General features: G+C 41.6%; 1 protein-coding gene across 8 annotated transcripts in view; it reads left to right on the top strand.

Annotated features, from left to right (window-relative positions):
- Positions 1 to 284: 284 nt before the first annotated feature.
- The window catches only part of LOC111963353 (kinesin light chain 1), a 52,312-nt gene continuing 27,006 nt past the window's right edge, over positions 285 to 25,590 (top strand). For all 8 annotated transcript variants that reach the window (XR_011479791.1, XM_070443388.1, XM_023986731.2 and 5 more), the window contains exon 1: positions 285 to 763. The gene's annotated coding sequence lies outside the window, so the exon portion shown is untranslated. The remainder of the gene's footprint in view (positions 764 to 25,590) is intronic.

Here is a 25,590-nt window from a genome sequence, read left to right as displayed (position 1 = left end):
ACTCATGAGCTTATTTCAACTGTCCTACCTAATCAGAACCCAAAATATACGTTTTGTTTACTACAAGTTTTATAAACAAAGTAAACGAACACTATAAAACCTCAAAACATGGTTAAAACTATAATTTTGAAATCATGGATGGTCGGTCCTTGCATCCATAGCTTTGTTAATGAATTTGAGAGTGGTACATTTCTCCAGCCCCATCACTCATCTTTTTACAAGAACAGTGGCGATGGATTCGCTATGTGATTGTTTCTACTCCTGATTGCCGCTTTAATCTAAATATGATGACATCATGATCAAGGAAGGGAGCTGGTTCGCGAGGAAGGCAACGCCATTTTCGCACAGCGTTAGTCCGACTAAATTTGTCTCTAGAGATGTTAGACCTAGCTGGGTAGTGACATGAAATGAAAAGTAGCTCGTGTATTTAGCTAACTTGAAAGATCATGTAACACAGGCGAATATATGTCATTTTTGTTTCGCAATCTCTTGACGTACTTTGGTATGTAGTCACCGATGATGCAGCGATAAGCAATCAAATTCGCGGCGTGACAGCTAGGTTAAAGTTAGCTAGCTAAACTGCATTGGTTTAGGTATCTCCGGTCAGTAAGGAAAAAAAGCGTTCGCTAGTTCGCTAGGTTAGCTGATCTAAGTTTATAAACGGTTAATATTTTGGTCTTTGAGGTATACAACATTTCAGTTTTGATTCAGATTTAAGTCGGACTAACACTTTACTTGGGGACAACGGATGTTCAATAGAACGGTAAGATTGACTGGCTGGGATTGTCTGTCAGTGGCAGCGAATGTTGACAACCAGTTAACGTTGACAACCAGCTAATGTTAGCTAGTTAGATGCCGAACAGACTGTTACCGATATCATTTCATCTAGTTAAAGCAATCTCTTTTTGTTCAATTAACAGAAGTAAATTAATCTGAGAAATTATAACATGTTGCGTACAGCATGTGGCTAGCTAGCTACAGTACACTTGTTATTGATTTATCCTGAGATTAGGTTGTTAGGAGTATTCAGGAAGTTTATGCTAGCTAACTACAGTAATTTATCTGTTATAAACACAAACCACGCACTAAAACTGCGGCTAGCTAGGTTTGAGGACACTTAACAGGTACTACCGATTCCTCCATTTATAGAATACGAATAGTTAGTTAGATAACCGAGAAGGGGACCTTAATGAAAACAACAGTTCAGTTGGACAAGTATCTATGTGTCTACAGTAGCTAGATATATGTTCTCCTCACCCTCTGAACTACTGTTTTTTTCTGTGACTGCTTGCCTAGCGTTGATGGTTGTCATTGAAATTCAGGAGGGCTGTTCTGTAGGAGGACTCGTGTGCCCTCAAAGTGTGTCTGTTGATCAGGAGTATGTAGACGCTGTGGTGACTAGGGATACTGAACCCAGTGTATTTGGGCTGGCAGCTGGGGGTTTGAAAGTCAGGTGGCTGTGAATGTGAATTCTACTAGGCTGTGTGGAACTGAGGAACGTGCCACTCTCCTGGAGTCTCAGAGTTGGCAGATGTTTTGTGTCGTTTTTTAAATTTATTTTTGGATGAATAGTACAGCTGAAGTAATACTATACACACACTCACTACACACTCACTGTACCTACCCCACCCCATCAGTACCCACCCTTCATTTCTTGCTTCTCGAGCTGCATTGAATTACCAAAAATATCCATGGGTCCACACATGTCTACTGAACTCGAAAAATTTAAGTGAAGGGTTATTTTGAAGCTGATTATGTCCTGGCCTGAGTGTCAGTGTGAGGAGGACAGGGCCAGTGCAGTCAAATGGCCTTGTTAGATTCCGTCCTCAGTGTGAAGATGCCCCAGGGAAAAGTAACCATGCAAATCCCTTAGACTGGAGCCAAAGGGAAGCTGCCATCTATAAATTGTGGATGCTGCATAGTACATGGATAGAACAATGACACACACACACACACACACACACACACACACACACACACACTGAAGGCCCTGCCTGTTGTTTTAAACACTGTTGTGGTCAGTGTGGGGTGGCTGGTTGGGTGGGAACGTTTCTCTCAGTATCCTTGCTCCGGAGTCACAGTTGATGATTATCAGCTTGCACAAGGCTGACTAACCCTATGAGTAGTCTTACATAATCTCTACATCTTAATGCAAGAATGTTCGCCAGTACAAGCACTGTGTTGGTTCCTCTTTTTCACTGATTGGTTTTTGCTTTCTCTGCTGTAGTGGAGGTGTTATAAAACCTAGCCGTCAAGCAGGGAAATGGTTCCAATTGTTTTCCCACCATTAATATTTCCCATAGTGGATTTTAGAAACACTTAAAATAAGGACTGTTTTTCGTGTAGGCTTACCCTGGCATGATGTTTTGATAACCATGTAAAACTCTCTTGGACAAGGGGACTTTTATCAATATATCCAGATCTATTTACTCTCAGATTCGAAAATATTAATTAGCATCAAAGTAGACATCATGCAAAACTACAAATCCCTGCAAATTCCTGCACATCATCTCTAGCTGACAGGGGGGGAAGCATTTTCACTTTGGATGAATAGCGTGTCCAAATTGAACTGCCTCCTACTCTGTCCCAAATGCTAATATATGCATATTATTATTACTATTGGATAGAAACCACTCTGAAGTTTCTAAAACTGTTTGAATTATGTCTGTGAGTATAACAGAACTCATATGGCAGGCAAACTTCCAAACAGGAAGTTGAAATTCTGAGGCTGGTCGATATTCAACTCATCGCCTGTTCAAATCCCTGTAAGATATGGATCTGTTTGCACTTCCTACGCCTTCCACTAAATGTCAACAGTCTGTAGAACGTTGAATGAAGCTTATGCTGTGTTGTGGGGCCGGATGAGAGGGGAATGAGTCAGTGGTCTGGCAGATTGCCAGTTCCTGGTCATGCGCTTTCCTCATGATATCGCCTTGCGTTCCATAACTTCTACAGACACGAAGGAATGCTCCGGTTGGAACGTTATTGGATATATATGATAACAACATCCTGAAGAAGTAGCTAAAAAAAAAAGTAGCTACTTGGACATAAATACCGGACATTATCGAACAAAACAACTATTTATTGTGGAACTAGGATTCCTGGGAGTGCATTCTGATGAAGATCATCAAAGGTAAGGGAATATTTAATTTCGTATTTCTGTTGACTCCAAGATGGCGGAGAAATGTTGTTATATTTGAGCGCCGTCTCAGATTATTGCATGGTGTGCTTTTTCCGTAAAGTTTTTTTGAAATCTGACACGGTGGTTGCATTAAGAACAAGTGTATCTTTAATTCTATGTAAAACATGTATCTTTCATCAAAGTTTGATTATTTCCCGTTATTTGATGTGGCTCTCTGCAATTTCTCCGGATATTTTGGAGGCATTTCTGAACATGGCGCCAATGTAAACTGAGATTTTGATATAAATATGCACATATAAATATGCACATTATCGAACAAAACATACATGTATTGTGTAACATAATGTCCTATGAGTGTCATCTGATGAAGATCATCAAAGGTTAGTGATACATTTTATCTCTATTTCTGCGTTTTGTGACTCCTATCTTTGGCTGGGAAAATGGCTGTGTTTTTTGGACTTGGCGGTGATCTAACATAATCATATGTTGTGTTTTCGCTGTAAAGCATCTTTGAAATCGGACACGATAGGTAGATTAACAAGATGTTTATCTTTCATTTGCTGTATTGGACTTGTTATTGTGTGAATGTTACAGATTAAAAAAAAAAAAAATTGAATATCCCGCGCTGCCTTTTCAGCGGAATGTTGTGGGGGGGTTCCACTAGCGGAACTTGTCGTAGAACAGGTATTGTGTCAATTTAAAACTTGCACAAGACAGTTCACAGAATTGACCTTTTAAAGAAATGTAGCCAATTTATTCATTACTACATTTAGCTAACATTAGTTTAATCCAGAGATTTGGCAGTCTTGTCCAGATCATGGCATTTGTAGTTCTTTATGATAGCCACATTAGATGCTAATTAGCATTTGATTTTTGGGGTGTAAATACAGGCAAATATATTGATTAAAGTCACCGGCCCATCAACGCGGCTAATTTTAGAGAATTTTAGAGGCCCCCATCTTGGCGATATTGAGACATTTTTGCATTTTAAGCATATTTTCTGCCATTCTATACATTTTTCAATGGAGTTGATTTTTTTGTTGCAGTTTTAAAGCTAATTTCCTGCAGTTATATGAATTTTTCAGCTCATGCTCATGCTGTGTTCTTTTGCTTAAACATATTGTTAAGGCTGCGTAAGGTTCAACTGAGATAGGAACAATAACACAACTGAACTTGATTAAAATAATTGTTTAATTCAAAAGTTAATAAATGGCAAATGCAATTTCCGTATATACGGGTTCACTGTAACATCACGCAGGATGAAAACAGAGAAGACACTTGTTACTGACAAAGATATTATAATATATACTCATGACAGAGATCGTTCCCGCTTCCGAGCCGGCCTGTCAGAGTAGAGACTGGGCGTGGTTTAGACTCACCCAGCCTATCGTTGGTGTTGGCGCTTTAAGCCAGTCCTAGCCCCTTAGCGCATGTGATGTCCCGACGCTGTTGCTGTGTAGATTACGCTCCCTCACCCCAAAGACTGAGGTCAGACAGCTCTGCAATATTGTCTGAGCTACTTGCACCTGTATACAAAGCCCACTGTTCTCGCTCAAGGCTAACCACAGCTTCCCAGCACACTTATCTGGGGCTAACTGTTACTTCCAGCACACACACACAGACACCCAGGCTCCCAGGCCAACAGTTGCTAATATTCAATCACATGTGTTATAGTATTGGGTTATAGTGCATAATTCAGAACCTCACAGATGATCTTCGTGTATCTTATGCCCTTGTACATTGTTGCATACATACACATATTTCAGGCTGTGGCCTCATGGTTAGGCTATGAGAACCTGTTACTCCTGAGAACAAAGACAAATTGTCAGGCCTACATGAGTCAGTAGCTTAAACTTTAATTAATGTAAAATCCTTCTAGTTTATAGTTATTTTAGCACGCTAAGCCTAGCAAAACCCCACAATATACTGAGCCAATCAGATGTTTTAAGTTATTGACAGATACAGTTGAAGTCAGAAGTTTACATATGTTGGAGTCATTAAAACTTGTTTTTCAACCACCACACACTTCTTGTTAACAAACTATAGTTTTGGCAAGTCGGTTAGGACATCTACTTTGTGCATGACAAGTAATTTTTCCAACAATTGTTTACAGACAGATTATTTCACTTATAACTCACTGTGTCACAATTCCAGTGGGACAAGTTTTACATACACTAAGTTGACTGTGCCTTTAAACAGCTTGGAAAATTCCAGAAAATTATGTCATGGCTTTAGAAGCTTCTGATAGGCCAATTGACATAATTTGAGTCAATTGGAGGTGTACCTGTGGATGTATTTCAAGGCCTACCTTCAAACTCAGTGCCTCTTTGCTTGACATCATGGGAAAATCAAAAGAAATCAGCCAAGACCTCAGAAAAACAATTGTAGACCTCCACAAGTCTGGTTCATCCTTGGGAGCAATTTTCAAACGCCTGAAGGTACCACATTCATCTGTACAAACAATAGTACGCAAGTATTAACACCATTGGACCACGCAGCCATCATACCGCTCAGGAAGGAGACGCGTTCTGTCTCCTAGAGATGAATGTACTTTGGTGCAAAAAGTGCAAATCAATCCCAGAACAACAGCAAAGGACCTTTTGAAGATGCTGGAGTAAACGGGTACAAAAGTATCTATATCCCTTTAAAACGAGTCCTATATTGCCATAACCTGAAAGGCCGCTCGGCAAGGAAGAAGCCACTGCTCCAAAACCGCCATAAAAAGCGCCAGACTACGGTTTGCAACTGCACATGGGGACAAAGATCATACTTTTTGGAGAAATGTCCTCTGGTCTGATGAAACAAAAATAGAACTGTTTGGCCATAATGACCATTGTTATGTTTGGAGGAAAAAGGGGGAGGCTTGCAAGCCGAAGAACACCATCCCAAACGTGAAGCACGAGGGTGGCAGCATCATGTTGTGGGGGTGCTTTGTTGCAGGAGGGACTGGTGCACTTCACAAAATAGATGGCATCATGAGGTAAGAAAATTGTGGCTATATTGTAGCAACATCTCAAGACATCAGTCATGAAGTTAAAGCTTGGTCTTAAATGGGTCTTCCAAATGGACAATGACCCCAAGCGTACGTCCAAAGTTGTGTCATAATGGCTAAAGGACAACAAAGTCAGGGTATTGGAGTGGCCATCACAAAGCCCTGACATCAAACCTATAGAAAATGTGTGGGCAGAACTGAAAAAGCGTGTGCAAGCAAGGAGGCCTACAAACCTGACTCAGTCACACCAGCTCTGTCAGGAGGAATGGGCCAAAATTCACCCATCTTATTGTGGGAAGCTTGTAGAAGGCTACCTGAAACGGTTGACCCAAGTTAGACAATTTAAAGGCAATGTAGTACTAATTGAGCGTATGTAAACTTCTGACCCACTGGGAATGTGATGAAATAAATAAATGCTGAAATAAATAATTCTCTCTGCTATTATTCTGACATTTCACATTCTTAAAATAAAGTGGTGATCGTAACTGACCTAAGACACGGGAATCTTTACTAAGATTAAATGTCAGGAATTTTGAAACTGAGTTTAAATGTATTTGACTAAGGTGAATGTGAACTTCTGACTTCAACTGTATGTGTAGGGATGCACGATATATCGGTGAATTAATCGGAATCGTCCGATATTAGCTAAAAATACCAGCATCGGCCCGATGTTTAACGCCAATGTGCAAAACTGATGTCAAAGCTGATGTGCATACCAATATAACATAGGTTCATGACGTAATGACGCCATGTAAAATGTTGCGCTTGTCGTGCAACACAGCATTCCTAACCTAGCCCGCAATGTCTGCTGTGTGGATTGAGCAGTCAACAAGTCGAGCAGTCATTTGATAGAGTAAGAACATTTTACGCAAGACAACTCAAAGGCGAAATCCATTAACACCAAGATAATGACATTTTTGCCCTTGACAATCAACCGTTCTCTGTCGTGGGTCATGTTGGCTTTCACCGACTGCTATTACCTTCACGACTGATATTTGGACCAGCGATATCAGGCCCATGAGCATGCAGAGTCTGACAGCACAGTGGGACGTCGAGGATTTCGTACTGCGGAAAGTCGTATTGCATGCTAATGAATGTGCTGGTTGTCATACTGCTGCTGCCATTTGAACAACTGACTCGAGAAATAAGCTCATCAACTACGCCTGCAGCAGATGTGATACCCTCTGTCATGGCATTGAAACTCCTGCTCAACAAAACTGCCGACACAGGCTGTGAACAAGCGAGTCGGTGGCATTCTCTCTTTACTGTGTCACCATCATGCTCGATGCTATGTACAAGGACCGCTACTTCGATGCAGACAAGAAACAGGGTTTACGTGAAATGTTACATACACAGCTGGACAAGATGGAAACGGACACTGACAATGCGCTCCGAGGAAGAGGGGCCACGGATAGACAGAACTGAAACTTCACTGCTTGACTTGTATGATGAAATCCTGGTTGAGAATGAAACGACTGAGCAAATGAACAAGGAAACAGCACAGCAAGTAAGTGAAAGAAATAGGTTTTCATTATGTTTTACTGGTAATGGGGATAAATGCCAACAAAATGACTTTGGTCAGTGTGGTGTGTGTGTGTAACCTTTTATTTAACTAGGCAAGTCAGTAAAGAACAAATTGTTATTTACAATGACTGCCTACCCCGGCCAAACCCGGACGATGCTGGGCAAATTGTGCATTGCCCTATGGGACTCCCAATCATGGCCGAATGTGATACAGCCTGGATTCGAACCAGGGACTCTAGTGACGCCTCTTGCACTGAGATGCAGTGCCTTAGACCTCTGTCCGTGTGTGTGTGTGAACTTAGTAACTGTACTAGAATGCTTAAAAGACCGGTAAAATTGTAAATATTGTGTATTGGTATTGTTTGTTTATTTTTTGGCAATATTTGTTATCGGACAAAAATGCCATATCGGTGCATCACTAGTTATTCGTAAGTTCCCACTGTTGGCCAATTTCAAAGCAAGAAAAAAGTATTTCCCAGGTATTTTTAGTATCTTCTAAGAGAAGTGATTTTCTACTTTATGTAAAATTAAGAGGATTTTAAAAATGGGACATTAAAACCTAACATATGCTTCACCGAGACGTGGCTGAACGAAGAAACAGACAATGTAGAGCTGGCGGGATTTTCCATGCACCAGCAGAACAGAGACGCTACCTCTGGTAAGACTAGGGGTGGGGGTGTGTCTTTTTGTCAAATACAGCTGGTGCGCGATGTCTAATAGTAAAGAAGTCTTTAGGTATTGCTCGCCTGAGGTAGAGTACTTTATGATAAGCTGTCGACCACACTATCTACCAAGAGAGTTCTCATCTGTATTATTCGTTGCCGTCTATTTACCACCACAAAGCGAAGCTGGCACTAAGACCGCTCTCAACCAACTCTATAGGGCCATAAGCAAACAAGAAAATGCTCACCCGGAAGCGGCGCTCCTAGTGGCCGGGGATTTTAATGCAGTCAAACTTAAATCATTTTTAACACATTTTTACCAGCGTGTCACATGTGCAACCAGGGGGGGGGGAAAAATCCTAGACCTCCTTTACTCCCCACACAGAGATGCATACAAAGCTCTCCCCCGCCCTCCATTTGGCAAATCTGACCACAATTCTATCCTCCTGATTCCTTCTTACAAGCAAAAACTAAAGCAGGAAGTACCAGTGACTCGCTCAATACGGAAGTGGTCAGATGACACAGCTGCTACACTAAAGGACTGTTTTGCTAGCACAGACTGGAATATGTTCCGGGATTCATCCAATGGCATTGAGGAATACCCCACCTCAGTCATCGGCTTCATCAATAAGTGCATCGATGACGTCGTCCCCACAGTGACTGTACGTACATATCCCAACCAGAATCCATGGAATACAGGCAACACCTGCATCGAGCTAAAGGCTAGAGCTGCCGCTTTCAAGGAACGGGACACTAATCCGGACGCTTATAATAAATCCCCCAATGCCCTCAGACTAACCATCAAACAAGTAAAGCGTCATTGCAGGATTAAGATTGAATCCTACTACACCGGCTCTGACGCTCGTCAGATGTGGCAGGGTTTGAAAACTATTACCGACTACAAAGGGAAATCCAGACGCGAGCTGTCCAGTGACGCGAGCCTACCAGACAAGCTAAATGCCTTTTATTCCCGCTTCGAGGCAAGCAACACTGAAGCATGCACGAGAGCACCAGCTGTTCTGGATAACTGTGTGATAACACTCTTGGTAGCCGACATGCACAAAACCTTTTAAACAGGTCAACATTCACAAAGCCACTGTGCCAGACGGATTACCAGGACATGTACTCAAAGCATGCGCGGACCAACTGTCAAGTGTCTTCACTCACATTTTCAACCTCTCCCTGACCAAGTCTGTAATACCTACATGTTTCAAGCAGACCACCGTAGTCCCTGTGCCCAAGGAAGCGAATGTAACCTGCCTAAATGATTACCGCCCCGTGGCACTCAGTCCGTAGCCCATGAAGTGCTTTGAAAGGCTGGTCATGGCTCACATCAGCATTCTCCCGGACACTCTAGACCCACTCCAATTCGCATACCGCACCAACAGATCTAAAGATGACGCAATCTCAATCGCTCTCCACACTGCCCTATGTGAAAATGCTGTTTATCGACTACAGCTCAGCATTCAACACCATAGTGCCCACGAAGCTCATCACTAAGCAAAGTACTCTGGGACTAAACACCTCCCTCTGCAACTGGATCCTGGACTTCCTGACGGGCCGCCCCCAGGTGGTAAGAGTAGGCAACAACATGTCTGCCACACTGATCCTTAATAACACTGGGGCCCTTCAGGGGTGTGTACTTAGTCCCCTCCTATATTCCCTGTTCACCCACGACGGCATGGCCAAACATGACTACAACACCATCATTAAGTTTGCTGACGACACCGTGGTAGGCCTGATCACCAACAACGATGAGACGGCCTATAGGCAGGAGGTCAGAGATCTGGCAGTGTGGTGCCAGGCCAACAACTTCTCCCTCAATGTTAGCAAGACAAAGGAGCTGATCGTGGACTACAGGAGAAGGCAGGCCGAACAGGCCCCCATTGACATTGATGGGGATGTCGTGGAACGGGTTGAGAGTTTCAAGTTCCTTGGTGTCCACATCACCAACGAACTATCATGGTCCAAACATATCAAGACAGTCGTGAAGAATGCATGACAAAACCTTTTCCCCCTCAGGAGACTGAAAAGATGTGGCATGGGTCCCCAGATCCTCAAAATGTTCTACAGCTGCACCATTGAGAGCATCCTGACCGGTTGCATCACCGCCTGGTATGGCAACTGATCGGCATCTGGCCGTAAGGCGCTACAGAGGGTAGTGCGAACGGCCCAGCACATCACTGGGGCCAAGCTTCCTGCCATCCAGGACCTATATAATAGGCGGTGTCAGAGGAAAGCCCATAACATTGTCAGACTCCAGTCACCCAAGTTATACACTGTTTTCTCTGCTACCACACGGCAAGAGGTACCGGAGCTCCAAGTCTAGGACCAAAAGGCTCCTCAACATCTTCCTCCCCCAAGCAATAAGACTGCTGAATAATTCATAAAAATCGCCACCGGACAATTTACATTGACACCCACTCTTGTACACTGCTGCTACTCGCTGTTTGTTTGTTACTTATGCATAATCACTTTGGCCCCATCTACATGTACAGATTACCTCAACTAGCCTGTACCCCTGCACACTGACTCGGTACCGGTGCCCCCTGTATATAGCCTCGTTATTCTTATTGTTACTTTTTAATTTAGCCTACTTAGTAAATATTTTCTTATTGAACTGCACTGTTGGTTAAGGGCTTGTAAGTATTTCACGGTAAAGTCTACACTTGTATTTGGTGCATGTGGCAAATTAAGTTTGATTTGAGATTCATGTGCTGAAATATGCACATAACATATATTTTATGGGGGTTCATTACTATTTCTTGCCAATTGAAAACATGTGTAACGGAACTCTAATTCCTCCTCGGACGAGGAGAGGAGAGAGGGATCTGAAGACCAATGTGCAGCGAGGTATGATGCCATAATTTATTTAAGACACGACAAAACAACGAAGACAGAAAACGAACTATACTTGAAAAAACTACAAAACAAATAAACGATGAAAACAGACCTGGACACGGKACTTACATACAACATGAAGAACGCACGAACAGGTACACGACTACAAACAAACGCTACAGTCCCGTGTGGCACGAACATACATACAGACACAGGAGACAACCACCCACAACGAACACTGTGAAACAACCTARCTAAATATGACTCTCAATTAGAGGAACGCCAAACACCTGCCTCTAATTGAGAGCCATACCAGGCAACCCTTAAACCAACATAGAAACAGACAACATAGAATGCCCACCCAAACTCACGTCCTGACCAACTAACACATACAACAAACTAACAGAAATAGGTCAGGAACGTGACAACATGGGTTTTTTCATGCTAGCTGTCGTGTCTACATTTCAGTCACACAGTAGCAACATAACATGGTGAACTAGAACAATATAATATATTTCAGGGAGTCACAGTTTACATTTTTAAATGCATTTTGTCTTATTTTACTGTTAAATGAACCTCGTATTGTTATACATGGCATTTTTATAAATTTTTAATTTGTCTTGGGTGGGCTTCAGAATAATTATTACTAACTTTGCACAATTGTAGTCTATAGTGCAGTGCTCTCCAACCTTGTTCTTGGAAAGCTACCATCCGGTAGGTTTTCCCTCCAACCCCAGTTGTAAATTTACCTGGTTCAGTTTAACCAGCTAATTATTGGAATCAGTTGCGCTAGATTGGGGTTGGAGGAAAAAACTACTGGACGGTAGCTCTCCAGGAACAGGGTTGGAGAACCCTGTTAGTGTATATTTATACCTCAAACCATTGGTTTCCAAATATTTTCTGAGTAGATTTAGCTTTTCTGTCTTTTTAACCATAAATTACTGTTCCAATTAAGCACAGTATGCTCCTATTAAGCCCGGTTTGCATTGAACCACGGGGATAGTGTGTTGATATCCCTAATATTCTATGAACATGCGCATAATTGTTTTTTTTTCAGATGTAAGTTGATTAAAACACCCAAAAACGACAGTTATGCATGTAACGATGTTGTCTTTACCAAGATTTAGAAACAATTAGGCATAATTATAAACCTGTACTCTCTCCAATAACTTTTGGAGTGGACAGAGTCGTTGATGCAGAGAGAGAAGAATCAGATCAGAGTTGAGGGATGTCATGGATAGAAGACCTACAAGTGGTGGTAAAAAATGCAACCAAATGAGGGACAAGAAGATGACTACTCATGCACTTTTGGTTGAAGCGCACTGTCGAGCCTTGTAAAGTCTGCATGCGGAAAACGTGGACAGAATCAACGAAATCCATAGATTAAAACGGAATTCGACAATAGTAAAAAATGTATTGAACTTATTTGCACAAGTTAATCATAAGACATGATCAAAATGCATCAGTGATTTTTAATTTACACTGAAGCATTTATTTGGGCTGCAATTTCTGAGGCTGGTAACTCGAATGAACTTATCCTCAGCAGCAGAGGTAACTGGGTATTCCTTTCCTGTGGCGGTCCTCATGAGAGCCAGTTACATCACAGCTGTTGATGGTTTTTGCGAGTGCACTTGAAGGCACTTCCAAGGTTATTGAAATTTTCCGCATTGACTGACCTTCATGTCTTAAAGTAATGATGGACTGTCATTTCTCTTTGCTTATTTGAGTAGTTCTTGCCATATGATGGACTTGGTCTTTCACCAAATAGGGCTATCTTCTGTATACCACCCCTACCATGTCACAACACAACTGATTGGCTCAAACGCATTCCACAAATGACCTTTAACAAGGCGACTATCTCATGAAGTTGGTTGAGAGAATGCCAGAGTGTGCAAAGCTGTCATCAAGGCAAAGGGTGGCTACTTTGAAGAATCTCAAATATAAAATATATTTTGATTTGTTTAACACTTTTTTGGGGGGTTACTACATGATTTCATATGTGTTATTACATAGTTTTGATGTCTTCTCTGTATTTTACAATGTAGAAGCTGTTAATATAAAGAAACCCTTGAATGAGTAGGTGTGTCAACTTTTGACTAGTACTGTATATCAGTACACTCGTAACAATCTAAGCATTACGCAACTTCTATTCGATTAAATAAACCACGTAAGAAATAAACCCTCCAAAAAATGTGTTTACCAAATTTGACACTCATTGACCTCCATACAACAACTTCTGGCTTGGTGGGCGAAACAAATACCATATGCGGGAGGGAGACAGATTTTCCGCCGAGTTGGGCCTCTCTACCGCTTCCTCTCTGGTAAACTGCACACAGCACAGAAGGAGTGAAGGAAACGACACAAAAGATAAACACTCATAAATACTGGAGAGAAAAAAATTGACCTCCATTTTTTGCAATATACAGGCATTTGGTACTTCGTGCTAAAACATACATTCGAATTAATCTATTTAATTCAAAATATCAGCCAGCCCCAATGAGTTGTTGATCAATAGCATTACTGTAGATATCAGACCTCAGGATGTGGAGAGCAGCACAGAGAAGGCTGAATACCCGAGAAGACAATAAACCCTCGAGTGAACTTGATAGTAGTCACTTCGGGGGCTGGGCCGCCCTACATTTTGTTGAAGTAATTAACAAGAATAGCAGTACAGCAAATCTAAATCAGATTTCAGATAATTCATTGAAAGTTGTGTGGGTGTGTTTTTGTTCTAACCATGCAATAACACACCTGATTCCACTAATCATGTTTCGATTGAAGTCTGATTAGTTGAATCAATCAGGTGTGAAACTGGTTGGCAAGAACTAAAGTCCACATTGATCTCTGCGGATATGATTGGACCACACCGCTGTTATGAGTGCTACTTTCATGGATTAGTAATGATCAGTTTATTTTATTAACTTTAGGGGAGATGAATATAATACAATTTTACGTAAGAATTGTCTGTTTAAGTTTTGAATATTTTAGAAATGAATTAAAATGTATTATTGAAGAAGTGGGCTTATTTGGAATATGCATGGACTTAAACGGTACATTCTCCACCCATTAAGCCCAGCCTGGACTTTTCACATATTTTATCAAATATTTGTCATATAAAAGTCATAAAGATTCAAATGAGAGATTAATCTTACATTTTATCTCTACTTTTATTACAAAAATTAGAGCAGTACATGTTAGAAATGTGAACTTAGATTTTGGTGTGCTTATAGGTACACATTATATTTTCTACATACTTTGTTTTTTGTCTTAAATTTACAGTGAAAGCTTTTCCAAGAAATGTTTTGCGCTGTTTGGACTGAAATAATGCTTAGGCGGCCCACCCAATGATTTCAATGGCAGACGAATTCCTGCATCTAAAACCTCCGGGAACTTGTCTGAGGTGGTGGTAACTGCCAGTCAATGATTTAATGCATAGAGGTCTAGAGGTGCCTTCTGTGCAGCTCTCTCACTTTGGGTCATTGGCTCATACAGTATGAAGTAAATCTCTGTCGGTCACCTGTGGTCTATTTGTTTTCTAGACATAGCCTACTGTATGCATTCATTCCCTAAAGCCTTTCAACACCTTATTCTGCAGTATTGTGCAGGGAATTTGTTCATTTGAGGATCCTACCTCCCCTCTGCATCTCCATAACTGCAACAAATTTGACTTCAGGGAAGTGCTTGTATGTGTTTTAACACCCCTTTTAAGGACACTGAGTCTCCCCGGGCTACGCTTTAAACCAGATGTACATTTCTAACGATAACATCAAAATACTTCCCTCTTCCTCCCTATGGTCCTTTTTGTTCTGGGTTTCATCTGAAGAAAGAAACAAAAACTAGAGCATGAAAGTTTGATACAGAAGGAAAATGGTGAATGGTGGCTGGCCTGCTGGCTAAATTGGCTGGCCTGCTGGATAGGCTAATTGAGTCTGCATGCACTTTCTTGCTGTCCTACAGTTAAAAATAACACCTCCATTCAGACTATTAAATTGGTACGGACAGCGTTTTAACTACTTTGCAGATATCAAACAATCATAAAATCGGTCATATCAAATTCCCAGTTTATGCTACAAAACCAACTTTATAAGATGTTTTAAAAATATGTTTGTGTATTGATATTCTAGTTTTGTCCCTTTAGGGCACCTGTAACTCGAGGTCGACCGATTAATCGGAATGGCCGATTTCAAGTTTTCATAACAATCGGGAAATCGGTATTTTTGGGTGCCGATTTTATTTATTTATTAAAAATGTATTTTTTTTTGTTGAAACTTTTTTATTATTATATATATATTTTTTAACCTTTTTATTTAATCTTTATTTAACTAGGCAAGTCAGTTAAGAACACATTCTTATTTTCAATGATGGCCTAGGACGTTCAGGGGCAGAACGACAGATTTTTAACCTTGTCAGCTCGGGATCCAATCTTGCAACCTTACAGTTAACTAGTCCAATGCTCTAACACCTGATTACATTGCACTCCACGAGGAGCCTGCCTGTTACGCGAATGCAGTAAGCTAAGGTAAATTGCTAGCTAGCATTAAACTTATCTTATAAAAAACAATCAATCAATGACTGTCATTGCTCCAATGTGTACTTAACCATAAACATCAATGCCTCTCTTAAAATCAATACACAAGTATATATTTTTAAACCTGCATATTTAGCTAAAATAAATCCTGGTTAGCAGGCAATATTAACCAGGTGAAATTGTGTCATTTCTCTTCCGTTCATTGCACACAGTCAGGGTATATGCAACAGTTTGGGCCGCCTGGCTCTTTGCGAACTAATTTGCCAGAATTTTACGTAATTATGACATAACATTGAAGGTTGTGCAATGTAACAGGAATATTTAGACTCATGGATGCCACCCGTTAGATAAAATACGGAACAGAAAAATCTTTTTGTTTTCGAGGTGATAGTTTCCGGATTAGTCAAAGGTATATGGTTTAGAGAGAAATAGTCGACGCGTTATAATTCCTGTAATAACTTGCGGCTGAATTTGAAAGGGGTTCCTTCGTTATTTTACCGCTCATGTCTTCCATAGAGAATGTCTTGATCTACTTCAAATAAGGTCTGTGTTTCGTGTTAAATAAATCAGCCGATTAATCGGTATCGGCTTTTTTTTGTCCTCCAATAATCGGTGTCGGCGTTGAAAAATCATAATCGGTCGACCTCTACCTGTAACCCCCCTTGCTTACCTACTTTGAAATGCTTGGATTGTTCTTCCTGTGAAATGCATTAAAAAAATGCCCGCTGTAGAAAGACGCAAACAAAACATGAAGCTAGCCAGTCGAGTGATGCTAGCTATCTTTTGATGTCACAGAAACGAGAGCCTCGAGGGATAGGAAGAGTTTTGCTGCGGGAGAAAGTGAAGTCATCATGAGTTAAAAGAAGAAAAAAGGGTCGGAGTAAGGGACCGTCTGAAAAGTGTGAGAAAGTAAAATAAACCGAAAATGTCTGCATTGGTTGGAAATATAGGAACATTTGAATCTGTGGAACAATGGAGTTCTTACACAGAACGTTTTGAGTACTTTGTGTTGGCAAATGGAATTAAAGCAGAAGTTGTTGTGCCAACATTTTTGACTTATGGGAAGAAAAACATGAAATCTACTGCGCAGCCTAGTAACGCCTGAAAAACCTGGTGATAAATCATATGATCAAATTGTGGCGACCTTAACTTCTTATGGCTAGGGGTTCCTCGACAACATTCCGCTGAAAAGGCAAAGCGCGAAATTCAAAAATATTTTTTATAAATATGTAACTTAACCTCTCTGCGCTACGGATCCCTTTAGCGGGATCATTTTCCTAAACAACCGCTGAATTGCAGGGCGCCAAATATTACAAAAAATATTTATAATCATGCAATCACAAGTGAAATATACCAAAACACAGCTTAGCTTGTTGTTAATCCACCTATCGTGTCAGATTTAAAAAATATGCTTTACAGCGAAAGCAATCCAAGCTTTTGTGAGTGTATCAATCAATGCTAGAACAGCTAGCCCCAAATTAGCATGGTCACGAAAGTCAGAAAAGCAATAAAATTAATCGCTTACCTTTGATAATCTTCGGATGTTTGCACTCACGAGACTCCCAGTTACACAAATGTTCTTTTTGTTCGATAAATATTACTTTTATAACAAAAAAACGCCATTTGGGTTGCGCGTTATGTTCAGAAAACTACAGCCTCGTTCCGTTCGACGAAAATTCCAGAAAGTATCCGTAATGTTCGTAGAAACATGTCAAATGTTTTTTATAATCAATCCTCAGGTTGTTTTTAACATACATAATCAATAATATTTCAACTCGACCGTAACCTATTAAATAAAAGAGAGAAAGAAAATGGAGAGCTACCCCTCTCGCGCGCAGGAACTAATCAAAGGACACCTGACTAGTTTTGAAAAATCTCGCTAATTTTTCAAAATAAAAGCCTGAAACTATGTCTAAAGCCTGGTCACAGCCTGAGGAAGCCATTGGAAAAGGAATCTGGTTATACCCCTTTAAATGGAAGAAAGACGGGAAATGAAACACAGATAAAAAATCACTTCCGGGTTAGATTTCCTCAGGTTTTCGCCTGCAAAATCAGTTTTGTTATACTCAGACAATATTTTAACAGTTTTGGAAACTTTGGAGTATTTTCTACCCTAATCTGTAAATTATATGCATATTCTACGATCTGGACCTGAGAAATAGTCCGTTTACCTTGGGAACGTTATTTAAAAAATAAATCTGACCCCTAGCGTCAAGAAGTTAAATACATTCACAAGTGCAATACACCAAATTAAAGCCTAACTTCTTGTTAATCTACCCATCGTGTCCGATTTCAAAAAGGCTTTACAGCGAAAGCACACCATATGATTATGTTAGGTCAGAGCCTAGTCACAAAAACACATTCAGCCATTTTCCAGCCAAAGAGAGAAGTCACAAAAAGCAGAAATAGAGATAAAATGAATCGCCAACCTTTGATCTTCATCAGATGGCACTCATAGGACTTCATGTTACACAATACATTTGTTTTGTTCGATAAAGTTCATATTTATATCCAAAAATCTCAAGTTTACATTGGCGCATTATGGTCAGTAATGTTGTGCCTCAAACATCCGGCGAGTTTTCAGAGAACCACCTCAATTTACAGAAAAACTCATCATTAACTTTGATAAAAGAGACAAGTGTTATGCACAGAATTAAAGATATACTTCTCCTTAATGCAACCGCTGTGTCAGATTTCAAAAAAACTTTATGGAAAAAGCACACCATGCAATAATCTGAGTACGGCGCTCAGACACAAACAAGCCATACAGGTACCCGCCATGTTGTGGAGTCAACAGAAGTCAGAAATGGCATTGTAAATATTCACTTACCTTTGATGATCTTCATCAGAATGCACTCCCAGGAATCCCAGTTCCACAATAAATGTTTGTTTTGTTCGATAAAGTCCATCATTTATGTTCAAATACCTCCTTTTTGTTAGTGCGTTCAGTTCACAATGCAAACTCACGAGGCGCGGGCAAGTCCAGGCGAAAGTTTAGATGAAAAGTCCAAACAGTTATAATACAGTTTGTAGAAACATGTCAAACGATGTATAGAATCAATCTTTAGGATGTTTTTAACATAAATCTTCAATAATATTTCAACCGGAGAATTCCTTTGTCTTTAGAAATGAAAAGGAACGCAGGTCGCTCTCATGGCCATGTGCTTGACCAGCTCATGGCATTCTGCCAGACCCCTCACTCAAACAGCTCTCATTCCCCCCTCCTTCACAGTAGAAGCCTGAAACAAGGTTCTAAAGACTGTTGACATCTAGTGGAAGCCTTAGGAAGTGCAATATGACCCCATAGACACTGTATATTAAAGGCAATGAGTTGAAAAACTACAAACCTCAGATTTCCCACTTCCTGGTTGGATTTTTTCTCAGGTTTTCGCCTGCCATATGAGTTCTGTTATACTCAGACATCATTCAAACAGTTTTAGAAACTTCAGACTGTCTTCTATCCAAATCTACTAATAATATGCATATATTAGCTTCTGGGCCTGAGTAGCAGGAAGTTTACTCTGGGCACGCTTTTCATCCAAATGTGAAAATGCTGCCCCCTATCCCAAACAGGTTAAAAGGACATTATTCTCCCAAACTACTGATAATTGCAGAGAGATTCAGGTTTCATAAGAGGAATCAAGAGGGGGAATCAATCTCACAGTTTGTGGCTGTATTGAAACAGTTATCTGAACACTGTGAATTTGGGCGATCAATGAGTGACACTACGTGATAGATTAGTGTGTGGCATGCGCAGCGAAGCAATTCAGAAACGCCTTTTGACTGAGAGTAACTTAACATTGCAGAGAGCAATAGAAGTGAGTACGTCAATGGAAATGGCAAATAAAGACACAACAGCTAAGTGCATCGACCCAAGTGTATAAGGTGTCTACGGAGTTAAAAAACAAGGCACGAGGTGGCGAGCCATGCTATCACTGTGGGAAACCAGGTCACCAAGCAGAGGAGTGTTGGTGGAAAGAATTAGACTGCAGAAGTTTTGGAAAAAAAGGGTCACATCGAACGTGCATGTAAAAACAAGAGACAATCAAACAAAAGTACTGAACAAAGGAAAAGTGACTTCAGGGAGTACAAAAAGAAAGTGCATAAAATGGAGCACACAGGATGAACAAAGTGATGGATGAACAAAGTGATGCAAAGAGGAATCTTTGCATGTTTTGTCCATTTCAGACAATGGACACAGATACTGGGTGACACCACTACTGGATGGAAACGCAATACGGATGCAAGTGGACACTGGAGCAGCCATATCTTTGCTGTCTGAGGCTGTATACAAGGAGAAACTACATCACCTCACACTACAGCCCACAAAGATCATGCTGAAAACATACACCGGTGAGATTGTTCCAGTGAGAGGAAGTGTGATTGTTACAGTGGAGCTCAACAAACAGAAGGTAAAGCTACCACTCTACATTGTGAAAGGCAACCATCCAGCATTGCTAGGACGCACATGGCTGCAAAAGATTAAACTAAACTGGCAGAAATTCACATGGTTGCAAAAGAGGACACAAACCTACAAGGGATATTGAGGAAACACGCGGATGTGTTCAAATGAGAACTTGGCTGTATGAAAGACATAACAGTTAAACTGACCGTGAAACCAAACAGCAAGCCAAAATGCTTCAAAGCTAGACCTGTCCCATACGCCATAAAACCAAAAGTTGAAATTGAGCTAAACAGACTAGTCGAGAGTGGAGTATTGGATCCAGTGAATGTTAGTGAATGGGCTACACCCGTTGTTCCAGTCATAAAAAAGATGGATCACTCTGACTCTGTGGTGATTTCAAAGTCCCCATTAACCCAGTCTTGACTGCTGAAAAATATCCACTACCCCTCATTGACGACCTCTTTTCTGGTTTAGCTGGAGGACAAAAATTCAGTAAGATAGGCRTYWSWRAWGRCTATCTACAGATGCATGTGGACCAAGAGTCACAAGAACTGTTGACCATAGTGACTCACAAAGGACTGTACAGGTACCGGAGGCTTCCTTTTGGAATCACCTCAGCTCCGGCCTTGCTTCAGAGAGCTATGGATCAGATACTGAGCGGGCTCACTGGGGTCCAATGTTACCTCGATCTACTCATCACCGGCAAAAACGAGCAGGAGCACCTGAGAAACCTGAACGCTACACTACAGAGATTGGATGAGTACAGTCTGAGGGTCCGGAAGGACAAATGCAAGTTTTTCCGACCCTCTGAGTACCTGGGCCACGTCATCGACAGTTCGGGGCTCCACAAGGCGCCATTGAAGGTGAAGGCCGTTGCGGAAGCTCCATCCCCACAGAACGTGAGTCAGCTGAGATCATTCTTAGGACTACTGACATACTACGCAAAGTTTGTGCCAAACCTAGCTAACATGTTAAAGCCACTGCATGAACTTTTGAACAAAACCAAACAGTGGAAGTGGACAGACAGATGTGAGGAGGCCTTCAAGAAAGTGAAAACAGCCTTAGCTCAGTCAGAGGCCCTAACCCACTTCAACCCCAACTTGCCGTTACAGTTGGCATCTGATGCGTTGGTGCGGTTGTCTCACACATCATGCCATCAGGTGAAGAAAGGCCAATTGCTTTTGCATCACGGACCTTAAGTAAAGCCAAGAGCAATTATGCACAGACAGAGCCTGAAGCACTCGCCATTGTGTTTGGAGTTAAGAAATGTCATCAGTTTCTGTTTGGCCGACGATTCACACTGCTGACGGACCATAGACCCCTCGCCTCAATCTTTGGTCCCCACACCGGCATTCCGTCACTTGCAGCCAGCTGCATGCAACGATGGGCATTATTGTTATCTGCTCACCAGTACGATATTAAGTACAGAAGGTATGAGCAGCACTGCAATGCAGATGGCCTCTCAAGGTTTCCCTTGAGAAATGAGCTCACAGTTCAGTTTGGATGCTTGCTATGTTTTTTTTTTTGTCATCATACCGCCGCCACTGAGAAGGCAGGTGCTTGAAGAACTCCATTCAGGGCACTGTGGCATGGTGCGAATGAAGGAGATTGCACTCATCTACTTTTGGTGGCCAGGTTTGGACACAGCTATCGAAGACAAGGTCAAGTCATGTTCTGCATGTCAAAAGATGAGGAACATGCCTCAGGTAGCGCCACTAAACCCATGGGACTTCCCAGAGGAGCCTGGTCAGCGAGTCCACATAGACTATGCAGGCCCACTGGAAGATCGTATGTTCTTAGTCGTAGTTGATGCACACAGCAAATGGCCTGAGGTCACAGTGATGAAGAGCACCTCAGCGGAGAGAACCATCGAAGAGCTCCGGTCAATCTTCAGTCACTTCGGCTTGCCAACGCAACTCATTAGCGATAATTACACCCCAACTGGTGTCTGAAGAGTGCCGGTCATTCATGGAAGCAAATGGAATTTAGCACATCAAGTCAGCGCCCTATCACCTTGCAACAAACGGCCTCGCTGAAAGGTTTGTCCAAACGATAAAGCAAGCTTTAAAATCATCACAAGGGGACGGCTCCCTCAATAGGCGCCTAAACACCTTCCTGTTAACCTACAGAAACACTCCCCACACTACAACCAAAGTGGCACCTGCGTCAGCCATGATGAAAAGACAGCTTCGCACTCGACTTGACCTCCAAAGACTAAACAGGTTGTACAGACACAACAGAGAGCACAGGTGGAGAGACTGAGCAAAGCAAAAGACAGAAGCGTCATAGCTGGAGAGAGAGTTCTTGCTCGGAACTACTGCAAAGGTCCAAAGTGGATACCAGCTACAGTGGTTGCACAAACAGGGCCTGTGTCCTACACAGTTCATACACCGGAAAACATAATCTGGAGGAGACACGTGGATCAACTGTTGCCAGGAACCAACCTCAGAGATGACTCCTGTCAAGTGACAAACCAAGATCAGCTACTGGAGACCTACCATGACTATGAGCCTGAACATCCACTGCAGCAACATACAAATGTGGAAAGTGCTCCAGACTCACCTGAACCAGCCAGAGTGCCTACTCAGGGTACTGTTGCACCCCAGTCTGGGCATACACCATCACCACTCAGGTTCAGAGACAATGTGACTGTAGACTCACCTGTACGTCGTCATTACGTCGTCATTACCCTGCAAGAGAAAGATGACCCCCTGACAGGTTGACTATTTAGTTCAGACTAACCTCTGACATTGGGGCAGAATACACCCCAGGCTTAAGTCTGAGAAATGAGGCAGTCTACCCTCTTTCCCTAGTTCAGAAAAGGTTATTCTGAAATGTTAATTTATTTACATTAAGAGAACTTATGTTAAAAAGAAAACAATAGGCAAAACAGTGAATATTTACTTTTCCCTTATGAGTCATCAAAAGTAAAGGGGGAGGAATATGTTGTGTATTGATATTCTAGTTTTGTCCCTTTAGGGCACCTGTAACCCCCTTGCTTGCTTACTTTGAAATGCTTGGAATGTTCTTCCTGTGAAACGCATTAAACAATGCCCACGTTAATTTCTACTCATGTCCTGGCCTTATTAGTTGTATAAGTAATATAGTGTGCTATACAACAATGTTATATTGGGCCCAAAATTCCATGATGTACGGTAAGGCATTGTTGTCAGAATAGATGGATGCAGCTCATTGCATGATTCATATAATTCACCAATTCATTTCTTGGCAGTCCAAAAAATATTGCTATCAGGTTGTAAGTCACAGCTGGTCTGGTACATTGTTTGCTGCTCAACACATTCGGGGTGCACTGTTTCAGTTTCCAAATTTTGGACAAAAACTGACATTTAATTAAGGCTGGGAATGTCAATACAATCAAAATAACAAGGGCTAGTTTGAGTGACTGACATTTTCCCCTCATAGTTTTTTCAGTGGCTACAGCTAGAGAGGCAGGTCATGTGGTTAGCTAGCAAGAAATGAGAATCGCTTTGCTAGCTAGCTATGCTGAACTTAAACAACTTATCTAGTTAGCCAGAGTTAATTTACAAACGCAAGAAATATGCTATCTACTCTGATTTCAGTGTGCCAGAGCACAGAATAACTGATGTTTTTACGAACGTGTAACACGCCGAATACGACCGATGTAAGTAAACGTCAGCAAAAAGAAAAGTTATTAAAATGTATTTATAAAGCCCTTTTTACATCAGCAGATGTCACAAAGTGCTATACAGAAACCCAGTCTAAAACCCCAAACAACAGCAGCACGACCAGGTGTACTGGGGCCAGCCACGAGTTATGAGCGAGAGAAGGAAGACTGACCCTAGCCCCCCGGCACATATACTATTGCAGCATAGATACTAGGGGGGCCGGGAGACACTGTGGATGATACCCTCGGACAAGGCCAACCAGGCAGGATATAACCCCACCCACTTTGCCAAAGCACAGCCCCCATACCACTAGAGTGATCTCAACAGACCACCAACTTGCTACCCTGAGACGAAGAGTTCCTCCACCGCACGAGCCCGAGGGGGCGCCAAACCCTTACAGGAAGATCACGTCAGTGACTCAACCCACTCAAGTGACGCACCCCTCCTATGGATGGGATGGAAGAGCGCCAGTGACTCAGCCCCCGTAATGGGGTTACAGGCAGAGAATCCCAGTGGAGAGAGGGGAACCAGCCAGGCAGAGACAGCAAGGGCAGTTCGTCGCTCCAGTGCCTTTCCGTTCACCTTCTCACCCCTGGGCCAGATTAGGACCTACTGAAGAGATGAGTCTTCAATAAAGACTTAAAGGTCGAGACAGAGTCTGCGTCTCTCACATGGATAGGCAGACCATTCCATAAAAATGGAGCTCTATAGGAGAAAGCCCTTCCTTTAGCTGTTTGCTTAGAAATGCCAAGGACAATGAGGCCTGCGTCTTTTGACCGTAGCGTACGTGTAGGTATGTACTGCAGGACCAAATCGGAGAGGTGGGTAGGAGCAAGCCCATGTAATGCTTTGTAGGTTAGCAATAAAACCTTGAAATCATCACTAGCCTTAATTAACAGGACGCCAGTGTAGAGATGCTAGCACTGGAGTAATATGATCAAGTTTTGGGGTTCTAGTCAAGATTCTAGCAGCCGTGTTTAGCACTAACTGAAGTTTATTTAGTGCTTTATCCGGGTAGCCAGAGAGTAGAGCATTGCAGTAGTCTAATCTAGAAGTGACAAAAGCATGGATTAGCTTTTATGCATCATTTCTGGACATAAGGTTTCTTATTTTTGCAATGTTACCAAGATGGAAAAAAGCTGTCCTTGAAATTTTCTTGATATGTTCTTTAAAAGAGAGATCAGAGTCCAGAATAACGCTGAGGTCCTTCAGTTTTATTTGAGATGACTGTACAACCATCACGATTAATTGTTAGATCCAACATCAGATCTCTTTGTTTCTTGGGACCTATAACTAGCATCTCTCATAGCAGTGAAAGTTGACATTGTTTCCAAATGACATCACCAAGAGGTAGAATATATTGTGAAAACAATAGTGGTCCTAAAACGGAACCTTGAGGAACACCGAAACGTACAATTTACAAACAAATCATCTACAGAGAGGGAGTCTGGAAGGGCATATTTAAAGGCCCATTTTTGATAATCCTTGGTTGGGGTTTAAGTTGTCGTAAATGTTAGCAACACCTCTGCCTTTGCAGGATGCACGGGGCATATGGTTACTAGTGTAAACAGGAGGAGAGGCCTCATTTAACACAGTAAGCTCATCAGGCTTGAGCCATGTTTCAGTCAGGCCAATCACTTGTAAGAGGACTGTGGTATTTACACTACCGTTCAAAAGTTTGGGGTCACTTCGAAATGTCCTTGTTTTTGAAAGAAATATTTAAAATAACATCAAATCAATTGATCAGAAATACAGTGTAGACATTGTTAATGTTGTAAATGACTACTCTAGCTAGAAACGGCTGATTTTTAATGGAATATCTACATAGGCGTACAGAGTAGAGGTTGAC

This window comes from Salvelinus sp. IW2-2015, linkage group LG4q.2 (genome assembly GCF_002910315.2).
Source record: "Salvelinus sp. IW2-2015 linkage group LG4q.2, ASM291031v2, whole genome shotgun sequence".
NCBI classification, from domain to species: domain Eukaryota; kingdom Metazoa; phylum Chordata; class Actinopteri; order Salmoniformes; family Salmonidae; genus Salvelinus; species Salvelinus sp. IW2-2015.
The sequence above is the reverse complement of the archived record's forward strand: the minus strand, read 5'-3'. Positions and strand labels throughout refer to the sequence as shown.